Here is a 9,191-nt window from a genome sequence, read left to right on the forward strand (position 1 = left end):
GAACTATGTTGAACCTACTATCAAAGATAAGGGACCATTTTTATCATTTAATTTTGTGCTTATTTGGCCAAGCTTGGGAGTCAAAAAATAATTTTCCCCCAATCAAAACTTTTTGAAAATTTAGCAGCATTTGGAAGCTAATGACATAATCAAAGCTACTAACTGTTAAAACTTTCTGAAGCAAATTTAGTATTTACAGTTAAATGAAAAGAGCAATCATCTGAAAACATAGAAGTCATATTCTGAGCTCAAGGAATAGAGATGACAAACGATGAAAACTAATGAAAGAAAGTATCCCATAATAACATGTGTAACAAATGTAAATGTGAATTTAGGATACAAAACCTTGGTTCTCCACAAGTAGGAGTGTGTTGTCGTAGTACTAACATATAAACCTAGAACTCATTAGCTTTTATTATATATTAAGAAATTCACTAAAAGGGAGTTTTGATTGATCAAAAGAACAATCTACTTCAACATAGAAATCACACTTAAAAAGGGTGGACAATTAACTAGAGCAGCGGGTGTTGTAGCCAAAACTAATTGTAAAAGAGGGGAAATTGGCCACATTAATTACCTTCTGGGGAGGTCCATTTGATATCCAAAAACTGCTCAACAACATTCGGACAAGTGAGAAATATTGGGGTGAACCAGAAAAATTTGGGTAGAGCCGGATCTAAGTATTGACTAGATAAGCGTCCTATAGTAAAAGGAGTAGCTATCAATCCCGTAGACCATCCCCACAGGGGTGGTGAAGGGAGAGCCCCAATTGGTAGGGAAAAAAAACAACTCCTCGGGTCATCTTGCACTTGGAAGAAAAAGTAGAAAAAGGATTGTGAATCATGTAGCTAGGAACTCAAACTTTATAACCCGAATCCGCCTCCTCCCAAAAATCAACCATATCAAATGAATAAGTTAACACCGAAAAGAAATTACTGCAATTAGGGGTGTAGAAAGCAAACCGACAAACCGCACCAAACTGATAATCCGAATCAAACCGAGAAAAAAACCCGACTAGTGATTTGGTTTGACTTGGTTTGGTTTTAAAAAGAAAAACCCGAACACTATTGGTTTGGTTTGGTTTTAACTAAAAAAAGTCAAACCGAATCAAACCAACCCGACATTACATTTATAAAATTTCAAACATATTTTATACATAAAAATATTTATTTATAATGTAATTTATAAATGTTTTTTTAACTTTTTATAGTTTTTTGTCTTTTAACATATTATTTCAAGCTTGGAATTAGAATTTTGAATGGTCCAATAAATTTTATAGCCCAATGATATTAGTAACTTAAACAAAACTCAACAAAAACAAAATCAATACTAATGCTAACAAAAGAAACTCATTCATATCTAACACTAGATTGACAATAATTTTGATATCTATTCTTTAGTTTTGTATTAGTTTAAAAGTGAAAATACATAACTTAATTTTTTTTCTCTTTAATATCTAGTGATGTAATTAATATGTATTAGCCGTACTTATTTTAGCATGACTTAGTACTTTTAGATTATGATCATTTTCTACATGCCTTATAAATTAGCCGTATTTATCGTAGCATGAATTAGTACTTTTAGATTATGATCATTTTATTTTATGCAATTTCATTAATTTTTTTAGTTGAATATTTTAGTACAATGTCATCTCTCATATCACGTTTTGTGTTATTTTCTTAATAAATATCTTAATTAGATAGTCTTATCTTACTAGGACTAAAGAAATATTTGAAATACGAGTTATATGTTTTGTATGAAGACTTTACCGAAAAAACCCGAGGTTGAAAAATCCGACTTTTATTGGTTTGATTTGATTTATAGATTTAAAAAACCCGAACCAACCTGGTCCATGTACACCCCTAACTGCAATATATCCAATGAGGTAAAAAATCATTAGGGAATGACATATTTATGGTTAAGGAGACATATACTTGTCTTATACTAGAGAAGAACTAGGCTGCTCCTTTAAAATGTGCATTAGTTAAAGGGAAAAGGATCTAAAATGCTCCTCTATTTTGGGAAAATGGTTAAAAATATCATCCGTTATAAATTTGGGTAAAAAATACCCCTCCCGTCATTAAAGTTTTCAAATGTACCCCTATCTTAACGGAAATTCCAAATCTCCAAAATAACCCAATTTCATTTTTAAACCCGCTCTATTTAAACCCGACCCAACTATATAAAAACCCATATGCGACCAACTTGTTCTTGAGTCCTACATTTGGAGCCACTAGGCACAGGAGCAGGTAACCCATATGAATTTTTTATTTAATTGAGTCGGGTTTAAATGGAGCGGGTTTAAAAATGAAATCGGGTTATTTTGGAGATTTTCGTTAAGACAGAGTTATATTTAAAAACTTTAATGACGGGAGGAATATTTTTGACCAAAGTTTGTATTTGTAATAAAGGATATTTTTAGTCTTTTTTCCAAAGTAGAGGGTATTTTTGATCCTTTTCCCTTAGTTACATATACACAAAGCTCAGGGAGAAATGAAATTTACTATTGGTTTTGGGTCCAATTTGAACTTCGGCTGAAATAAGGACCTCAACATGCAATCCCCACAAGACCAAGCCCATAACCGTGATTCTTGACCCAACAGTTTTGTTCTGTTCAGTTTGCCCATTTTATTTCGGGCAATTTGCAGGATTGGCCTTTGCTGGGGTGATCTTTAATTTTTGTCCCTCAAATTGGTAGTCTTTAACTTTTGCCCTTCGCTAAGGTAGAATTTCGCAAGGCCGAATTTGCATGGGCAGAATGGACAGAATTCTGCCTTGCGATTTTTTTTTTTTTACTGACCTGGAGTTCGAACCCACAACCTCTTGATATTAGGTTAAAGACCACCAAAAATTAAACATCACCCCAAATGAATGGCAATCTGCGCAAAAAAAAAGTTTTATTTCCTTGAGTAACAAAGTGTATTTAAGTTAAACTACAAGTACAATTCTACAAGTGCTTTAATATAGTAAACTCAAAAAATAAACTAATACAACTTGTTATCACCAGTAAAATTAGAATGATAGTGCAAAACTTAGTTATTTAATGTATATAACTTATGTTCTTAGATTATTTCTTTAACTAGTTAATATGTCGGCATTTCGCGCAGTCATGAAATGGAGCAAAATCATCGTGTTGTAAACTTACTCAGAATATGATAGAATAATTTTTCATGTATATGCATAGATATTAATTTATTATCTCCTGTTAACTTCGAAACTCTCCGTATCATCAATTCTAAAGATGATTTCATTTAAATCCTAAAATAATTATTGTATGATAGTTTAATTATGAACTTCACTAATTCCTGAAACCAGACATTCAGACTTGAAATATGTCAGTAGTTAATAGAATCTCATCCACCACTAAGGATATCATTTTGTTAGACTACAAAAAAAAAAAAAAAAAAAATAGGAACTAAAATAAGAATTACCCAAAAAAAATAATTAAAATTAAATTTAAACCCTTAAACTGAAAAACTGATAATCATCTCAATGAATGACATACTCTTTTTAAATCAACTTCTTTAATATGAGAAATTTAATGTTCATATTGGTGTGGGTAAGTAGTGATACATCCCTTCTGAAATTCAATTAATGTTTTTGTGAACACCTAATTTTTGTTCGAAATTAAGTTTTACATCACTTATAGCGTTAAATATTTCTTTCATGTTTAATCTTGAATTATTTCATTTTTAGTAGGTTTTATTTGATAAGTTGAAAATCACAAGAAAACCACAATCATGTTATAAATATTATTTATTATTATGGATGTCTATCTTTAAGAGAAATATTAGGGTTAGTGACTTTGGGATCAAGTCACTTTTTCCCTATAAATATAGAGATTCTTCTCCATTGTAAATGAATCCCTAACAAGAGAAATAAGATATCTCCTCTCTTCTCTCTTTCTCTGCAATGTTCTTTTTGTTGCTTTATTATTTTATAACACGTTATCAGCACGAGATTCTAACTAACTGAGCAACTGGACAATATCGTAAACGAAATATTTGCTGACTTCTACAAATCGTTCCACAGGTATCTCGTGACTCTTTGCCCAGTTATTTAATATGCGTAGATATATGTATTGCCAATTTAAAATCTAGCTATCAAGCTTACTGGATAACACCATGAAGTGATAAAGGATGCAAAAGCTAATTTCTGGCCAATGATTAAAAAGAAAAGAAAAGGAAATCTACTTAAATAGCATAAGCTTTTCTCTGGTATACGCTTCCATGATTTTAGATGTAATTAAATTTGTTTCTTAAGAGCAGTATCGTCACTCGTCAGGACCCAAGTACTATTTTAATATTAATTTCATGATTTACTTTAACTATTAAGGCACAATCACCGAAAGCGGTCATACTTTGCATATCTATTGTAACCAAATTAATTAACTACCAGAAGTAATAATAATATTTATTCATATCTTTGGCATCAGAAATTATAATATTTTTTGTACGCCTGTTATGATTAATTTGTTTATGTCTATAATCATCAGAAGTGGTAATATATTTCTATGTCTTCATCAATTACTAGAAGTGATAATAATTTTTATATGCTTGTGATTACAATTGAAGATATGTTAGAATACTCTATGTTATATGGATACTTTGATTTGCTCCTGAAGTAGCAACATCTTAAAAGAGGCATTAATCTATCATAATTTGATATGCTCAGAACACGTAGAGATAATTCTGTTTCATTCCTAAAGAATGAGAACTTTTGATAAATGTTAAAAATACATATATTTAGTAAAGATTATAAATATAGACATGTTCTTGGTTGTGAAAATATCACGTCTCACCTCCAGAAGAGGTAGAATAATTGAGTCAAAATAGTTTGAATTACTGAAATAGTAAACTTTTGAAAAATATACTCATGAAGTAAAACACTGAAATTTACTTCTGAAGTAGTAAACTTTGACATTTACTCATGAAATAGTAAGGTTTTGAACTTCAATGCCGAAGTGGTAAGACTTTGAACTTTACTCATGAAGTAGTAAGGTTTTGATGACACCAGCAGTGTCTATGCAATATTTGGTAGTACAAAATTAATGATCAAGGTTCAAAAGAGCCTAATTATTCGTCTACAAGGATCATGACACCAGCAGTGTCCAAACAATATCCGATTATGGAGAATAAATTAAAGGCTCCAGAAGAGTGTATATACTATTATTGAACTCGTTCTAGATTGTAATATACGAAGTTGTTATGATTGAAACACAAGTTGTAGTAAATCCGAAGTTTACTAAAGTAAATGGCTATCATATTGAAGCTATAAATGATGGGAATATTAAATATTTTCAAAATCATGGTGGGTAAGAAATATGTACGTGAATGGTTACCCTCTTTATTCTCCAAATTGTATTACACAAATATAAGCATGATGAAATGACATGTCACGGTAAACCAGAAGTTTATTGGTACAAAAAAAAATCATGTCATAGTAAACTAGAAGTTTACTAGAACTAATAGCACATGGCATGGTAAACTTGAAGTTTACTAGTATAAATAATTTTATTAGTCGGCATGAGCAGTTTGACCATCCCGATTCAAATATGATGTGCAAATTGAGTATTTGACATATATTGAAGAACTAGAAGATTCTTCAAGAATTTATTTGTGTTGCTTGTTCTCATGATAAGTTGATTATACTAGCTAATGTTGGGATTGAATTTCTTAAATTCTGTAAATATATAAAAGGTGAATATGGGCCCGTTCACCTATTATGTGATGTCTTAAATAGATGCATCGAATAGACGGTCGCACGTGCGTTTATTGTCAACCCGCAGTTTGACATATGCAAAGTTACTTCCTCAAAATAATTCAGTTGAGGGCACAATTTTCAGATTATGTAATCAAGATAATTCATCTTGTTGATGCTGGTTTATATCCAAGCTGGTTTGGCATTGAATGCCTCCGATAAATAGCTAAACCATTATTTCTGAGAACAAAGCTTCATATGCTAGTCTGAGATATGATATATTATATTCAACATCACTTGTATGCTTATATGCTTTAGACCAATAAATTATGATAAATTCTCCCCTCACATTTGGTTCAGGGTTAAGAACTAGATATTTTCATCTAACAGTTTTTTATGTGTGGTATATGATTAATTAATCTACCATGATGAACAAAGATGGATTCCCCTAAAGAAGATGGGATATATGTTGGTTTTTCTAACATAAGGGGGAGAGAAGACGCAACTGAGGAATATGTTATGAATTATCATTAGTGTGATCCTCATTAAAAAGATAATTCAACTCAAATGCTAGAAGCATTTGCTGACCCAAAATTAATTTCTAATTTCAGCTGCAAAATGCTCCTATTAAATTCATGTCCCTGAAGGATAGAGTCTACATCATACATGAAGTGTGTAGACTAATCGGTTCCAAACGCATAATCATTGAAAAGAAAGATGAGCAAATGATCATCATAAGGAGGCAATGTGCTCTTGAAGAGCCTACGACATAACACTTTATGAAACCTCATGAGAGGTTTAGGTACCTAAAAATAATAGAAGTGATGAGATCTCAATAAGTTATGTCACATTGCGAACCGATACAAATGATATATCGTCGATGATATCTTTGGTACAATATAGCGCAATATTGTAAAAGATTGTGAGGATCTAAATCCTACGTCTATTAAAGCATGCTAGCGTAGAAATTATTATCAAGTGAAATGATGAATCTTGGTAATCGTAAAGCTTATTGGACCTACTGTCTAGACACCAGAAGATGTTACATCATTTAAATAGAAATAGATGTTGTCACCGCCTATATGAATGTCATGACCCAACCCGATGAGCCGTGACGGGAGTCTGACCTCTAGCGACCAAACACCCCTAAACACTTATCTGAAATATGTTGAACATCAATAGCCCATAAATGGCACAACTAATCTCATAAAGAGGAAACATCCGAACTCTGTACAATCTGCACATATATACAAACCATGCGGAAGAACAGTGCAAGCCAGCTAGGCTGCTATATATACTGTACACAAAAGAATATAAGCCGACAAGGCTACATCGTCTGACTACTACATACAACTGTCTACAGACCTCTACTGGAATAGAAGCTGTAGAAAGGACGGGACAGGGCCCCGTCGTACCCATCTATATACATCTCAAAAGAATGGCCTACCAAAATAGACTGCAACTCCGGACGAATGGAGTGCACTGATCTCTGCTGGATAAGGGTCCTACTAAGCTGGACCACCTCCTTGTCTACCTGTACCTGCGGGCATGAACGCAACCCCCGAGCAACGGGAAGTCAGTACAGATAATGTACTAAATATGTAAGTCATAAAGACAACATGCATATAAGTATAGAAATCATGAATAAGATCTGAACTCATAAGCTGAAATGACTATCTGCATGAATCTGTATGAACTAGTATCTGTTTGCATCTGACTGAATTTGTATGTCGGGAAGTATGGACATGCATATATACATATATATATTTCTAGTAGGTACACACCTCATTGTCACATCGCAGGCCACACCTTCACCCCCGGTCAAGTGTGCCTTTCTCATGTATATATATCCCAACCTCATAGGCTACTCATGGACCACTCATAGGCCACACCTTCACCCCCTGTCAAGCGTGCCTTTCACATATAAAACATAATATCACAGGTCACACCTTCACCCCCTGTCAAGTGCGCCTTTCACTCATACCCTTGAGAACTGGAAGTGAATGCGTAATGCAAGTAAAACTGAACAACATGATTCTCAAAACAATATAATGACAATTTGCCTCTCATTAGGCCTTACTTAACGCATACTACTAGGATAGGAAATCACAAGATCTGTATATGAGGAAAATAACATAGTCGGGGTACGGGAACACCAAAACTGTATTTCTCCTAGTGCTTATAAGAATAGAATAATAGGGAAACTTGTTTACTACTTTGTTCGTTCATATCATAGGATCATGCCAAAATGAAAGAAAGGGAAAACCTTAACATACCTTGAGATATATTCAATCGTCTAACTCTTATTCCTTGAACTCTTAAGTCTACAATTAAGATAACATAGGCCTTAATTAGGCTATTCACCTTACTCACTAATCATCATAATTACAAAAGAGCTTAACAACTATGGACAACATATCCCTTGAAAACGTAGAAAACCCTCAACTCCTAAGTCCATCCAATCTCAACCACAGTATCAATGATAACAATAATGGGAATACTTACATAACAAGATATACCCAAACATATCCCTCAATCATTTCTTGACATAACTCCAAAAGCACTATTTAACCTTTCATTGACTTATCACTTTCATAGCTATCTTCTTTTCACTTGAACTACCAAAACTCTTAGTAACTAACCTAAATACAAGGGTAGAAACCATTTACATACCTTGGAGGGATTAAAATCTCAAACCCTAGCTTCAAATCCAACTCTTCAAGCTTCACAACTTTAATCAAACCCTAGGAACAACCTTCCCTTTACTAGCTCGGGGTCACGGGGCTCGGATCTTACCTAATCTTTACCAATGATGATGGGAAATGTTGGGAGAAAATATAATAGGGTTTCTCTGATCTGGGAGTGAGAAAAATATGAAATAAAGTCGTGGACCATGTATTTATACTTGGAGAATTAACTGCTTCAGTGGTCCGGTTTGACGAGCGGGTCGACGACCCGTCGACGTGTCGACGGTCTATTGAAGTGCTCGTCGACCTACACCTACAGAATGCAGGGTTGTGGAACCTTGTCGACGTCGCACAACGACGGTCCATCGACAGGTTCGACGACCCGTCGATCATGACTGGTGCCTGCAGACTTTTCCAATTCGGTTCAGATCGCGTCGATTCGATTCGTTCAACTTCTAACCTTGTAAATCACCAGGAATTCCTGCTGGTTTCATTGCACACGGGGTAGGACACTTTCTATCTCCAAAACTCAAGCTCGGGTCTCAATTCCCAAGGCATATCCAACTAGGAAATCATAAGTTCTACCACTACTAAAACGAGGGGTGTAACAATGAATTACTTGACAAAATTATATGAAAATTCTTGAATAATTTTGAATGCCTGAAGCATATACAAGTTCTAGTAGTTTTGTTCATTATTCTTATATGAATTAAATCAAGCAAGGTGAATGTGATTTAATCACCTTAATGAATGTTTAATGACTAAGGGTCTATTTATCCCTACGTCTTTGTGAAAATCAAAATC

Source organism: Lycium barbarum, chromosome 7 (assembly GCF_019175385.1).
Source record: "Lycium barbarum isolate Lr01 chromosome 7, ASM1917538v2, whole genome shotgun sequence".
Classification (NCBI taxonomy): Eukaryota; Viridiplantae; Streptophyta; class Magnoliopsida; order Solanales; family Solanaceae; genus Lycium; species Lycium barbarum.